Below are 16,277 nucleotides of genomic sequence, written 5' to 3'. Positions count from 1 at the left end.
TCAGTCATAAATTAATTATATAAATTATTTTAATTTTTAATTATTTTTATAAAAATATTTTTTATTGTGACAGTTCATCGCTACTAAAAAGATACTTTTAATAGTGAAAATAAAAAGATAATTTTAATAGTGACATTTAACCCACTAAAAAAGAACTTTTAACGGCGATATAATGCTACTGTCAAGAGTCTATTTTTAACACCAATTTCTAATTATTATCATTAAAAATATATTTTTAGTGATGATTTTTTTTTTTTTTGCCGTCATTAAAAATTTGTCAAAAGTCTCTCTCTATTTTTTTTTTTTTAATGTATTACCTGATCGTTCTGTGCGCCAGTCAACTTTTAGGCTTTGAATAGTCAGCGGTTGTCCTTTCGATTCATTTACTACGACAACCAAATTTAGTGGTGCTGTCAAACGTCAAGGCCCCCGCAGTTGACAGCTAACAACTTTTTGAATTCGTCGAAATGCAAATTTAGAGCGTTATTAAAAATAAATAATTTTCAGATAGTTTAAACATTTATTTTTTAGAGATTTTGAAAAAACTAGATATTATTTTATATTTGATTACAAATTTACAATAACAAAAATGATTATTAATTAATTAGTTATTTTTTTAATTTTATGATATATTCCTTTATTACTATTTTACACAAATGATTCACTCCCTTTGTTCAAAAAAATAAGGTATTTTTTGAGGATTTGAATGTTTAAAAATATAAAATATTTTTAATTTTTTACGGTATAATCATTATCTTTTTTTAAAAGTGTCCCTATTGATAGTAACTTTATATTTATTATAGGGCATTTAATAGGGATAAATATGAAAATATAAGGTTAGTTTGAAAGTAGGTAATTCCTTTATTAAGGATGAGATTCAATTAAAAATGCCTTATATTTTTGAATGAAGAAAGTATTATTTAGTTCTTTTAAAATTTTATGATATTTTTATATATTTCATATTTTTAAAACATTATCTCTCGTCTACTGCATCTGATTACTTTTAAAAATTATTTAAAGTAATTTCTTAAAATAATTGAATATTTATCTTTTTTAAAGTTTTGATTATTTTCAAAAGTTGAAACACACATCATAACAACTCATAAAATAATTTTTGAAAAAAAATAAATGATTTTTTCATTAAAAAAAGCTTAAAGCAAACAAGCCCTTAATATTCAAGTAAAAAATAATAAACCAGAATGCAAAACTTGGAACAAAAATTGATGCACGCCAAAAAATGCACAGATTGCAGATGTAATGTAGCAAGCCATTAAGGTTATTCCCATGAAAAATCAATTAAAATAGTGATTAGGTATTAGAATTTTAATTTCATGTCTTATTATACAATTCGATTTAAGTGATCAAGTGTAAGGAATTTAATTACAATAGTAAAGTAATTGTAAATTTCTTTACCGAGCAACAACAATATATTAATAGGTACAATTCACTTCATCGAAAGCTGCTTTTATTATGTGGACCTTCTAGGTATAATAATTTATTTTTTTTAATTTTATTTATAAGTTATTTTTAATATGTTTCATCAGTATTAAAAAAAATCTTAAAATTTATTATCTCTATCTTAAAATTCAATAAGTTCTCAATTTTATCTTTATTAAATATAAACACTTCAACAATATAATTTCTCTCTCTAAGATTTAATGGAGGGTAAAATAAATTTATAATAAAAATTTAATAACATGATTTATAAATATGATTAAATTTTTATCAATTCCAAGATCACTTTAAGACTTAGTTTAATTTGTCAAATTCAACACTACAATCTTCCAAATCATGTTTAATGGTGGCCAATCACTAACCAAATTAAATCATAATAAAAGATTAAGAAAAAAAAATTGATAAAGAATAACTAGACGGTGAAAATAGTTCATAAATACAGTAGATCGAGAAGAAAACCAGCCACATTCATAACTATAACAATAATCAAATTCAATGTTATATAAACTAAATGAGAGGAAAGTGGAAGGAAAAGAGAATAAACAGAGAATCTTAACAGAGTAGTGTTTTTGCAAATGAAAAAAATTAAATTTTATTATTCCCAAATCCTACCCAAATTTTTCCATCTGAGCGCCACTTGATAGTGTTTTTGCAGAAGAACCATATTCTCTCATGGCATTAGCAGTAGAATCTTTTAAAACCATCATTCTTTAATGAATCCCTTTACCTCCTTCACGTTCCATCAAACACTTTATCAATTTTGCTTCTTCCCTTTCCACTACGGCATTATTTTCATTAACCTTTGGCCTAAGTGCCACCTTCAAACCATCCGTTAACAAAACAGCATTCATTCTTTGCTTTCTAAAGAAAGAAAATGCTATCAATGGCATTCCTTTCTGCACACTTTCAAGGGTAGAGTTCCAATCACAATAACTCAAGAACGCACCAGTTGATTTATGGCTAAGTATTTGAATCTGAGGTGCCTACGAAGGAATAACTAAACCCAAACCTTTCTCTGTGATTCCCTTCAAGAACCCTTCTGGTAAGAAATCTAAGGGATTCTTGTTTCCTGAAGCAAGATAAGTAGCACTAGCAACTTTACTTGGGGCTCTCACAACCCATAAGAACTTTTCACCCCTTGGTTCCAACCCTTAAGCCAGTTCATTGAGTTGATCTTGAGACAGTGTCCCTCCACTCCCACATGAAACATAGAGAACAAATTTGGGTGGTTGACTGTTCACCCATGTTAAACATCCCAATCCATTTTGTTCACTATGTGATGACCCACTTTGTAAAATGGGTCCAACTGGATAAATGCGGGGCTTGTCCTTAAACTCTTCCTGTAAGGCTTTAATGTCTCAGTTTCCCATCTTGGGAAACTATTAAACAAGAACATCATCAGTATTACTGATTCTTCTGTAACGTTCAAGAAATTGATTGTACATTGTGGGTTCGATCTTGAAAAGATCCCATGAGATCTCTTCCTTGTATTGGCACACAACCTAGAATCTTTATGGGATTCTGTAGGTAAAGGGACTATGTCATCCAGCTTTAATGCATGCAAGTAATGAGAAAAAGCCATGGTAGACAAGGGGAAGTATACATAAGATAGTATATTGAGTTCAACTCCAATATCTAACACTTGCATGGCAAAAATATCAATAACCAATGCTGCAAGGCCATTTCTTGAACTTAAGGACTCCAATTCCTGACGAATATATGGCAGTGAGAGGGTGACTACACGTTAAATTTGGGCTGCAATTTGAACTGGTTGATCTTTTTGATGAGGCATAATGTCTTGCTCATGAACTGGAGGGAGAAAATTGGAGTGTATATTTGAAGGAAGAGATTGAAGGTAGGCTATGGTGGAAGAGGAAGCAAAGCCAAGTGAGGGAATGATGCAAGTGACATAAAAATCTGGACAAAGCTAAACAAGTTGCTTGGAGAACTCAATGATAGGGACGAGATGGGTGAGCCTTGCACTCGGAATGACAGCTATGCGAGTTATTGTTTTCTCCATCGAAGCCAAATTGCTAAGCATTTGGCCTTCTTCTTGCTCTATATGTCATTTTTTTTTAAAAAAAAGACGAGTTACATATGTCATTGATTGCCATGGAGAAAGATAATTATATGTTGCATCAAATGAATATGGATGATATTCGATGAACAGTAGTTGATGGGGACATAGAAGTAGGAACTTGACGGGACTTGGGCTTTGTTTGGATTCTACAATCTGTAAGATCTCTCTGCCATGGATAACCCCTCAACGTAGACTCCAAAATTGTTGCCAAGATAAATGCAGAGCAACAGCTATTTCAAAGTTTGATTTTGATCCCTTACTTCATGTGTGGTTTTACCGTTTCAACTTTAACACAACAAAATATCCCTCATTTTATATAAATGTTAATAATTCAAAGTAAAAAATAAAATAAAATAAAACGGTTGAGGCATTGCCAAAAATATTGTAAAATGTACGTTAGAGACAGCTAACTACAAACATGTGTCATTTGAGTTAGATGACCACATTTTATAATAAAAATAAAGTAAAATATTTTGAACTTCTTTTTATTTTATCTTAATTATAAATATTCCTTCTATTTTTTAAATTTATAGGAATTTTCTCTAGTATGAATAGTTATAAAACAAAAACATCCTCTCTATTTTTAAAATTTTATTTTCATCCATTCAATCATTAATTGATCATTAAGTCATATACGTTGAACTAAAGTACTCTTCTTTAAATATGAGTATTGTCTAAAAATCATTCAACAAAAATAATTCATATTTTTTTATTTATATTTTAACTTTTGTTAACTATGAAAATGTATCTATTTAGTAATTTTGTAAGAAAAATTAAATACGCAAATTGACTAAAATAATATTCAAACATGTAGTAAAAAAAATTTATACAATAATAATTTAATATAATAAATTGAACAATAAATTTTTTTATTTTTCTTTAAATTTCATTAGTTTTAACATAAATTTTAAATTATTTATTTAAATATTGATATAGTAAATTATTTATTTATTTTTTAAATTGGCAGAAAGACTAACCATTACATCATAAGGGTAAAGTAATAATTAAAAATAAAAATTAAGATTTTAGAATCTTTAATTGAACATTTTTAACAAGTTAAATATTGAACTAAAATATAGTCCCTCTATTAAAAAATGTAAAGTATTTTTAATCGAACCTGACCCCTCAATAAAGTAGTTACCTACTTTCAAACTAACCATATCTTTTCATATGCATCTTTATTAAACACCCTATAATAAATAAAAAATCATTATCAATATGAGTACTTTTCAAAAAAAAAAAGCAATGATTACACTTTAAAAGACTAAAAATGTCTTACATTTTTAAATATTCAACTCCTTAAAAAATTCTTTACATTTTTTAACGGAGGGAGTATATTTAAAAAATAAAATAAATATATCTATAATTTTATCAAAATGAAAGAAAGATGACAATATTTTACTCTAAAAAATAAATTTAAAATATAATATTTATGTTTTCATATTATAAAAGGGTTAAACTATCCTGAAACTTTTCTTCTAGGACACCTGGTATCTTAGTTTCTTTTTTGGGAGCAATGGCTAACTTAATGCGCTACTTCCACTGCTACTCAACCCTTGCCTACTCTCTTAATTCGTGATTGACAATAAAACAGACGACCCTGCCAAAACTCGTAGTAGAGGGAATATTAAAATATAAAAGAAGTCTCACATCTAAAATTAGAAGATAAATCATAAATATAAGTTTACGAAGTATCTAATCAAATGGCTTAAATTACTAGAGTGGAGTATACTATTTTTAAACATATTTAATATAAGAATTCTGACTAATTGTACCATTTTGATGGTTTCGAGATGATATTACTATCAAAAAGAATTTAGGATAACAAGCATCTTGGAAAAAAAAATTTAGGACATTTTTTCATTTTTGTCCCACTATAAAATAACATCAAAATAAATATTTATAACACAACAAATTATAAAAATGGATACTTTTCATTTAAGTTAATTAATTCTTTCACATTCATATTCATGAATTTGGGGCAAAGCTAAACAATAGAACAAGTCACTTGGAAAACTCAATGACTGGATAATTTGCTGGCTCTTCTTGCCTTGTTAGTATTGGATAATTCTTTTATATTAATTATATTGAATCATATGTTTTGATGATTACAAAACTAGAAGAAAATGTGTGTATTATGTGTGTAGATACATAAAGATTCATGGATGAGACAAAACCTTCCAAAGCATGAAGAATCAAGAGAAAAAAAAATTTATAAGATAAGTTATTTATTTCTATTAGATTTAATGTGAAAGCTATGAGAGCTAAATCACATGTTATCAATCTTGAAATGAATACATCATCTTAGGCTCATCAGTCTTATTTGGGTGTCTTAGGACTTGTCTTAGTCAATTCAAGCTTGGAAATAATGTCATTTAAGATTGAATTGGGTCATAGAAGTTGAACTTCTCACTTAATAATGTTTCATTCGTGATTCGGAATGGTTCCATGTGTGATTTGTCACTTTAGGCACACTGATTTACATTTCACTCTTGAATTAGAAGTAATCCACTTGTGATTTATCACCTTGGTTTATGTGTTGTCTTGATGAAGCTTCTGTGCTCGAATTCACACAAGATACCCTTGTGTGCGTGTGTTTGAATTGTCACCTTGTGTTCCATTGCATTTTATGTAGTGTCATTTCACACTTAAAAGGGAAAGTCTTCACGCGTGTTTTGTCATTGAATTTCTTGAACACATTTAGCTTAAGTGAGTCTTAAGCCATTTTAAGCCTGTTTTACATTATACACTTATATGATTTGTCACTTATTGATCTGAGTCTTTTCAATCATACGATCCACACTTGAATACACATTGGTTCCACGTGTAATATGTCCAACAAAATGGCTTGGTCTTGTAACTAGCCATTGCACGCATAACAGGTAGAGTGTTCTTCAAGTGATTTGTCTTCTATAATAGTTTGATTTTTTTAACCAACTATTTCATGCATGATAGTTTGGTGGTCACATGTGTGATTTGTCACTTAGATTAACTTTGGCATTCTATTAGCCAATTCATGTGCGAGAGCTTAAAGGTAATATGCCTGTTTTATCACACAAAATAGTTTTCATTTTCTTATCCTTACAAAACATACATGAGTTACTCTGGTGTTCATACTTGAATTCTCACATATGCTTAATTGAAACTTGCCTTGCTCTATTTCACATATGAATCTCATGGTTGCACACAAGAAATGTCACCAATGGCTACATTGCTATTCCAACGATTTGTTTACTGCCAAAACTATATATTAATATAATTCAAGTCTAGAACAAGAGTTTTGATCTTTGAGTGAACTATTTATCATTTAAAATTATAAAGAAAAGGCTTTTAAGGTTGTGCATCAAAGTCTTGCATTCATTCATTTATCGTCTTTGATAAGTTTTGTGAAAAAAATCTCATAAGTTCTTAAACTTTTATTTGTACTCAATCTATTCTTTCTATAGAATTTATCTTTGAGAGATCTTTATTTTATAAACAAGTTGAAATCTTGAATAGAAATTTTTCAAGTGAGTTGTGACAATTTGTTGGTTGTAGCAAGGTTGTATTATTGACACAAGACTAGTCAAGTCTTGTGAGTTGTATTGAGGTTGCAAGCACCCACTTAAACTTGTATTATAGTTGAAAATCTCAAAGGTGATAGTGAGGATTAGACATAGGCCAAGATTTAGGCTGAACCAAGATAAATATTTTGTGTCAAATCTTTTAATTTCTTGCATTTATCTTCCTCTCTTCTAAGTTTTTTAGAAAAATTAAGTGTCATCCAATTCACTCCCTTTTGGGTGCCAGGTTATTCAACAAATTATTGATTGCTTTCTACAAAGTTTAATCTAATTCTAATTTTATTTATAAGTCACTTTCAATATGTTTTATCCACTACTAGAAAAATGCAAATTAATGAGGGAATTTAGTGAGGGATCATTTATTCCTCTCTAAAATATCAAATTAGTGAGAAAATTAGTAAAAGATGTTAATTTCATAGCTCAATTTAAAATTAACGAGAGATTGTCAATCCCTATTTAAAATAAGATAATTAGCGAGGAAAATAGCAAGGGATTGTCAATCCCTCTCTAAAATAAAATGATTAGCAAGGAAAAAAGTAAGAGACTATGTTTCTAACTAACTAATTATTGCAAGAAAAAAATTGACTTTTGATAATGACTTTTAATTATATATTTAATTATTTTTATTTAAAAATAAAAATTACTTAAAATGTTCATAATAAAATTATTTAATATTTAACATTTTCTTTATTTTAAGTTCATTTTCATTAATAAAATAACACTTTAAGAATAATTTAAATAAAATATAAATACTTTTAACATATTATTGATGGAAAATAAAATTTAATATATATGTTTATTTTATATTTGTATAGTTAAATAATATATATATATATATATATTTAATTTTTTATATTATGACTGCAGGTGTCTTTCAGTTTAACTGACAAAGAAGAAAAGTATAAGGCTTAAAAAATAGAAGGTCAAGAGTTCAACTCTTGGCATTGGTATACCTTGGTATAAATATAATGAATATGTGACATGGCAATGAGTGAGTAACATGGCATGAGGTAGACGATAACATGTCATGGGTTGTTGCACACATGGCAGGTGATAAGGCATAAGATAATAAGTGACATGGTGATTGACGAGGCACGAGGTTGTTGACAATATGTCACAAGTTGGTGTACACATGATGAGTGATGTGGCATCACTATTTTTAAATATAGGCATATTTAAAGAGGGATTAGTAAGAGACTAATCTCTCACTAAAGTTATCAATTTTTGAATAGTATTAACAATAAATTAGTGAGGAATATGGCCCTTACTAAAATTTAGCGAGGGATTGAATTGCTTGCTAATTTAGTGAGAGAAATACGATTCTTCACTAAATTTAGCAAGCCATTTTTTGATTATTAATTTAGCAAGAGACAAAATCCCTCATTAAAATGCAATTTAACGAGGACAAATGGCATTTAGCGAGAGATTTTCCATTGTTTTAATAGTGATAGGAACTAAGAAAAACTTTAAAATTCACCAATTATGTTTAAAAGTTTTAAAAAAATCCTAATCTTGTCCCTATTAAATATATATATATACACTTTAACTTATTTTCTCTATCCAACATACAATGGAGAAAAACCTGAATAAAAATTTAATGATCTAACTTATAAATTAGATAAAAAAATATTTTATCTACCCTATAAACAGTAGGACTGGAGGGGAATGGATGTAGATCCTCTCAAAAGTGTCTCTCTTAGCGTCCCAAAATCTCAAACCTTCAATAAATATCCAATATCTCATATTTTGCCACATCATCTCATATAAAAATAATTTTATTTTTATTTTATTTTCTATTTTCGAAACTTATTCTAAAAATTTCTCTTTAGATTTTTTAAATAAATTTTTATTAAATAGATTGAGTTTGAATAAGCCAGACCATAAGTATTTGCTTACAGTCTAACTTTGTAAACTTTTTAAATTTATTTTTATTAAATAGATCATACCAGAGTTTAAATAAGCTAGACTATAAGTACTTGCTTAAAATCTAACTTACTCTGTAGATTTTTTTAAACATATTTTTAAATAAGCCATACTGTAAGTACCTGCTTAGAATCTAACTTACTCTGTAAATTATTTTAAAACATATTTTTAAAAAATTCAAGTTAGAGTTTGAATAAGCCAGGCTATAAATTTTTTTGTAAAAATTTTAAGGGTAATTTTTCAGAATAAGTTTTGAAACTAAAAAATAAAATAAAAATAAAATTATTTTTATATAATATGATGTGGTAAAATATGAAATATTTATGGGGAATGGCATCAAAGGCCTTAAAAATAGAGTTTATTGCACTGAGGGCCTAAATTATTCTAAAATTGCTCTACAGGCCTTAGGGCCCCAATTGCAATATTTTTTCAGAGAAAAAAATACTATTTTTCCCTTTGTTTGATTTGAATTTAGAACTTGTGTGAACCCTCGAAGCAATGGAATAAATCATGCACGACATAACATCTATTATATACAAGTCGATGTCCATGCATGCTTAACAGAAAGTCCATGCATTTTGAGTATTTTACTAGCCTAAGCTTTAACAAAAATGACTAGGCAGACCATGCACAACACAACATTCACTATGCACCAGACTATGTTCACGCATGCTCAACAAAAAATCCATGCATTTTGAATATTTCATTAGCCTAGACTCAACAAAATGACTAGTTAGGTAGACCATGCACAATACAATATCCACTACGCATAAGACGATGTCCACACATGCTCAACAGAAAGTCCATGCATTTTGAGTATTTCACTAGCCTAGGCTTTAACAAAAATAATTAGGCAGACCATGCACAACACAACATCCACTATGCACCAGACTATATTCACACATGCTAAATAAAAAATTCATGCATTTTGAAAATTTCATTAGCCTAAGCTTAACAAAATGACTTATTAGGTAGACCATGCACAACACAATATCCACTATGCACAAGATGATGTCCACACATGCTCAACAGAAATCTATGCATTTTCAGTATTTCACAAGTCAAGACTTAATAGAAATGATAAATTAGGCAGACCATGCACGACACAATATCCATTATATACAAGATGATGTTTACACATGCTCAACAAAAAAATCCATGCATTTCCAATATTAAAAAAGATAATTTCATCAGATATATAGAATTTCATATTGGTATTGGCCTAGGTACTAAAACAAGCACCCACATTAAATTTTAACATAATATTTCAAGTTTGATATGTATAAAAAGCTAGCCACTATATTCAAAACATCTAACAGTTGCTTCTCCATATACAAACAAAAAATATTTGTGATTTCCAATTATCCAAAAATTATTACTTGAAAATGCTTCCATATACATAATTATAGTTGCCTACATACATCAAAAAGGAACAATGTGACTACTTCTCATGCTGGGTTAGGATTCTTGCATGTCTTGCCATTGTGTCTAGCCTCTCCACATCTTGAACAATGATAATCTTCTTTTATTTTAATCTGCAATGAACAAATTAATCTAGGTAAATGTTCACATATAAAAGCCAACTTTTATTTTACACAATTCAAAGTTCATTTTTACACAGTAGATATTCTAACATCTTTGCCAGCATATTTTCTTCATAATGGGAGTTATATTTTATTCAATTTACATATTACCATCACTATTGTACAACAATTAATCCATTTTAAAACTTTCACAGTTAACTTAATGGTTTAGCAACCTTTAGTTTATATCAGTAGGTTAGGCTTAACAAAATACAAGTAGACAAACAATGTATAACAATACCCACTATACACAATATAAGGTTCATATATTCTCAACTGAAAATCCATACGATTCTATTTTACAGTAGGCTAAACTTAACAAAATGCTTAATTTAGGAAAATAGTGCACAACACAACATTTACTATGCACAACATAAAGTTCATATATTTCACTTGAATGTCATGTGAGTTTAATTTATCATTAGGCTATGCTTAATAAAATGCACAACAGCTCAAAGTTCATTTTTACACAACAAATACCCCAACATTTTTTATAGGAGATTTTCTTCATATTAGATCATATTTTATTCAGTTCACATGTAAAAGTCCAATATGAACAAGTCAACTATCATTATTGTATAATAACTAATCCACTCTAAAACTTTCACGACCAAAATGATTCAGCAACTTTTTGCTTAGATCAGTAGTAGAATCACAAAATAAACAAGTAAACTCGTAGGCTAAAAAATCTGTGTTTTACATGAGAGACCTATTACAATTTCAACAACTAAAAGACACACATGCACTGAATTAATGAGGAGAAACAAAATTGAAGATCCTTACCTCTAAACAATAATGATAGAAGCTTCAAAAACAGATGATGTCGCTCGAATAAGGAAGACGAAGAAGATCAGCAATGGCTGGTGATGTGCAAGGAAAGAGAAGAAAAATCATGAATTATACTTCATCTATCAACACCCACGACTTCTACACTTATCTATGCGGCAATGATCAACGACGACAGAGCAATGACTGGTGAAATGAGAAGAGAGAGAGAGAGAGAGAGAAGGAAGAGGAAGGAAGAACAAGGAAGAAGAAAACATTTTCATTCAGCTGATTATGGGAGGGACAAATTAGTCATTTTATCAGAAAACATAATTACAAATGAGGTCTTTAGGATCTCAGAATAATTTCAAAATCTAGTAAGCCTTATCTGTAAAATTTTTGCTTTTTAAGGCCTTTAGTGCCATTCTCCCAATATTTATTGAAGGGTTGAGATTTTGGGATGTTGAGGGAGACGCTACTGAGAGGATCTGAATCCAAGGTGTATATATGGCATCTATTGGCTTATTAGTTGAACGGTGGATGGAGGCCCTGGAATGATGGGACCGGCCAACCCCTTCACATGAACTCCTCCATGCTTCCTTGTCGGTCTTCCATGTGGAACTTGCAATAAATAAATATGATATTGTTAAAATATTAAAAAAAACATGACACGTTAAATAAATAAATAAATATGATATTTTTGTGTTTATTATATTAAAAATAATATCAAAATAATAAATATTTATTGAATAAAATGAATAATTTGTTCTTTTCTGATATCAAATTACATATATAGATTTCAAAATTACCATATCTTCAGCATAATTATTCAAAGGAAAACATGGAAATAACTTTACTCATAACTCAACATTATTGCCTCCAATTACCACACTATAATGCTTCCAAGAGTCACTGCAATTTGCTTTCCACCTTTTTGGCCAGAACAGAACAGATTTGGAGGGTAAGCAAATCAAACGATAAATTATAAAACTAAGTAAGAAGGGGTACTTACCTTATGATTCACAATGCTTTAACACGTTTTCTTCTTCCCTTGTATCCTAGCTTAAAGTGCTGCTATATTGCCACTTCCATATATCATATAACATAGTTATTAGGCACTACATTTCAAATAACATGAGATAAAAATAAGGATAACAAGGAGAAACAAATAAAAAATACAAATTAAAATGACACGAAAATGATAAAAGCCTATGTTAATTAGATACTCATTAGTTGTTGAGGGTAGTTAGGTCGTTAGACCATATTCTGACGTTGTTGCCTAGCATTTCCTGAATCCTATAAATATTTGGATTGCTCTTTCAATTGTAACTTGACTACTGACATAATACACGAGCACTATTCAGATCAACCTATGATTATATCCTTTGATTTCCCTTTGGTTTTCTCTACTTCTGAATTCCTTTCTCTTCTTCTCAATTCTATTATACTTCTATTTCTCACTTGACCCAATATCATTAATTATTAGTATTATTTTCCTCAGCTACGGCTTTTGATAAGTAAGTGGAGGATGACACAATAATTAAACGTGAATAATATAATTTTTGACCCACACGTAAATAATATATTAATTAGGAGCTACTATAATAACATTAATTAATATATGCAACACAAAGTGAACAATGTTTATACATCAAAAAGTGACTGATTGGAATAACATCTTTTCCTCCCTAAAATAACACTGAAATATGACAAACGTACAATTTTCACTAATTTAAGGTGTCTCGCTGTCTAAATCTTAAACACAGAACTGTAGGAGTACTTCAGCAAATATGGTTGAGGATTTTACCCTATTTAGTTCCCTATAATCAATTTTAACAAATAAATCTAATCCAGCCAAGCCATTCCAAAATATGGCTCCTCGCACCTTTTACTGTTCATTAGCACCGACTTCTACATTGGGCTGCCTGAACAGCTTTTAAAAATATTCCTTTATCTTTTTTCTTTTTCGAAAACTCTTCCATCCTTACAAAAAGGTTCCCGCTTGTTTTTTTTTTTTTTTTCCTTTTAAGTTTCAAAACAAAGAAAAAAAAAAACAAGATGATCACTCTCTGCTACTACTGCACATATTCTTTCTTCTTTTCCCTGTTCTCTTTGCCTCTCACCTCCTCTCTTTTTTGGTTCAAGATCTGCCTTAGCATCCCAGACTACCTTCGTTCAACTTTCGCGTCCATGGGTTACCAAGGGAGAGAGCTTGGGAGTGAGAGTTCTCATGGTGGCTGCTTCAGAGCCATGGGTTCATGCTTTGAGTGTCTTCGAATTTACTCGCATTGCTCTTTGTGTCTCTCCTTACTGTTCTTCACTTCCTCCATTTAGATCTAGATGGAGAAGCCGTCGCACCCTTCATTCTTCGTGTTCATCGGCCATCTTTTAGTGAGTAGATGGTGCTTCAAGTGAATGGAAAGTAGCAAAAACATCTAAGCTCAGAAGAGGTGGATTTATTCGTGAACCTTGGTGATTTTCTTTTTCCTTTTTCCCTTTTCTGTTTATTCATCTCTTTCATTGCAATTTTGACTCTTTTTCTTTGAGAAATGGTTGATTCATTAGGTTGGAGAAGTTGTTTGAAGCGGAGCATGATGTTCTCAAGGCTCATGGGGGAAGTGGGATTCAGATCATGATTGGAATCCCCAATGAGATGTTGTCTCTCTTAGGATCTTCCCCTTTTGCTGCTAATTTGTAGGTTCCCTCGAATGTTTCGTCGTTTATATGAAGGTGGTGTGGATATCAAGTTGCTCTTGTCTCAATGATTCTCGCTTCTCATTTTAGTTTTCATTTTGTTTCCTGAGAAAGCAAAAATTCCACTGTCTCTTTGTTCACTGTGTTTTAACTGCTTCATCTAAGATTAACTTCTGAAATAATAGCAGTTTAGCAAAAATTCCATTCTCTCTTTGCTCAATTTGCTTAACTGCTTCACCTAAGATTTACTTTTGAAACGAGGTCAAAGAAATGAAATGAAATGTACATTAAAAAAATAAGGGTAAAAATGAGATAATCAAAAGAAATAGTGAACCATATTCATAAAAAAAAAGGTAATTTAGTTTATGAAGTTGAGAATCATAATTCATGAAAGTTTTGGAGGATATGATGATTATCACATTTTTAGCATATATTAATAAGTTTTATCATGCTTATCATGAGGAAGAAGGATGATTTAGTTTATTTTTATGTTATTTTTTTCAATTCATTTCATTCCAATAACCAATCGTGACCTAATAGTAGTTGCTACTGAGATCATAGAAGTACCAAAGTTAGAAAATGGATAGGCTTAGCTCATATAAGCCAGGTCTTATGGGTTCAGGTCTTGAAACTTGGTTTCCTTAAAATTACTTATTTCCTAAAATCTGGCTTTTGTTCAAAAGGCTCAAGGCCAGCATGTAAATGTATTTTTGAAAAATGAAATAAACTGTTATTTTATTTAATAGAATTAACTTTTATATAACTCAACAATAATAAAATCACAAATTGCCAGCTAACATGTTAATTAGCTAGATTAATCAAATAAAAACATCAACGAAATTAGGAAAAGAGCACAAGACAAAGGGCCAAAAGGGAAATTAAATCCCGGCTATCTTTAACAACTAAACCATCTATGTTAGATGAGAATAATCGACCAAAGGCCATATCCCCCGGGCACCAAAATGAGGATACTCTTGCATCAAGATCTCCCAGAATAGCCTGCGTGTGTGAAGCTAAACGCATCAGGAACTTAATTAAACTAAACTGATAACAGTATTAAATTAAAAACTCTTAAACTGATAAAAATAATACGAGGACTAAGAAGAAACTACTCTACCAACTGACACTGTCAACCAACGAAGTCGGGGGAGGCAAGCCAAATCTCCAAGGAGCTGTCTTCACAGGTGGTAGCAACTCACATTGACGCTAGTGGCTAAAGACCCATTGGCGAAAGCCCCCGATCTACTGAACTAATTTTACAAAGTTTGCTCATTATTCTATAAACAGAAAACGAATTAGAGTGACAAAGATACAAAGATTTCCTAGTTGAAGGGAGCACCTAAAGCGACAAACAAGAGGGACTGGGCGAGAGCAAGATTGAGAGGGAGAAGGAGAGAAGAGCACAGAAAGATTGAGGGCATGACTGCGTTTGCGTTGACTCGAGTGTAAGGGAGAGAGAGCGACTGATTCAAATCCTTTCTATCATGATAGCGTCTATTCTATCATGGTTGGGTCTATTTCATCCACCTTATTTTACATTGTAAAATATAAATTTAATTTTATTAATCATAGTAAGCTTTTAATCTATGTCTTTTCTTTTTTTTAATATGGTTACTTTTATTTTCAATTAGTGATTGGATAAACAATTAGTCGTCACGTCACTTACTCAATCTATCTCGAGGAATTTATAGACAAGGTAACTCAATTCTTAATAAAGTAGGTTAAAATAAAGTAAAATAAAAAATATTATGTTTAATCAGTTAGAAAAAAAATGAACTCATTCATTTAGTGAACGGATTCACTTTTCATTAAAAAAATAATTTATGATTACAAAAATTTTTTTGGTTTGAACAATTTCTTCATAAATATAAACTTATTCCTAGTTTGAATAATTTTTAATATAGTATTTAGATAAATATTTTTCATGAAGCAGCATTTAGGTAATTTTTTTTTATTATTTAAAGCATACAAGTAAAACAGCCCCTTTATCTCTGATAAAATGACAAGTGACTTAATTTACACCAAATTTCAGACGAAGTTGATCAAAGAGGTGATGTAAGTGACCAAGCAAAGATCTATTTTCTTTTAAAAAATATAAAATATTTTTTAATTTAGATGTTTAGAAATAAAAAAATATTTTTAATATTTCAAGATATAATTAATATATTTTATAAAAGTGTCTCTAAAAATAAATTATTTTTTATTTATTTTAAA

The 16,277-nt window shown here is 29.7% G+C and overlaps 1 long non-coding RNA gene and 1 pseudogene across 1 annotated transcript; one reads left to right on the top strand and one right to left on the bottom strand.

Moving 5' to 3' along the window:
* Nucleotides 1-2,050: 2,050 nt before the first annotated feature.
* Nucleotides 2,051-3,037, bottom strand: LOC129289915 (UDP-glycosyltransferase 72B1-like; annotated as a pseudogene).
* A 10,413-nt stretch (nucleotides 3,038-13,450) lies between these two features.
* LOC129290866 (uncharacterized) lies at nucleotides 13,451-14,264 on the top strand. Its single transcript, XR_008588583.1, has 2 exons — nucleotides 13,451-13,841; nucleotides 13,935-14,264. It is a non-coding gene; the product is annotated as an uncharacterized LOC129290866 (long non-coding RNA).
* Nucleotides 14,265-16,277: the final 2,013 nt, after the last annotated feature.

The sequence above is a fragment of the Prosopis cineraria genome, unplaced genomic scaffold, assembly GCF_029017545.1.
Source record: "Prosopis cineraria cultivar Desert tree isolate PC_DT_omini unplaced genomic scaffold, ASM2901754v1 PC13, whole genome shotgun sequence".
Classification (NCBI taxonomy): Eukaryota; Viridiplantae; Streptophyta; class Magnoliopsida; order Fabales; family Fabaceae; genus Prosopis; species Prosopis cineraria.
Note: the sequence above shows the minus strand (reverse complement) of the source record. Positions and strands in the feature narration are given on the sequence as shown.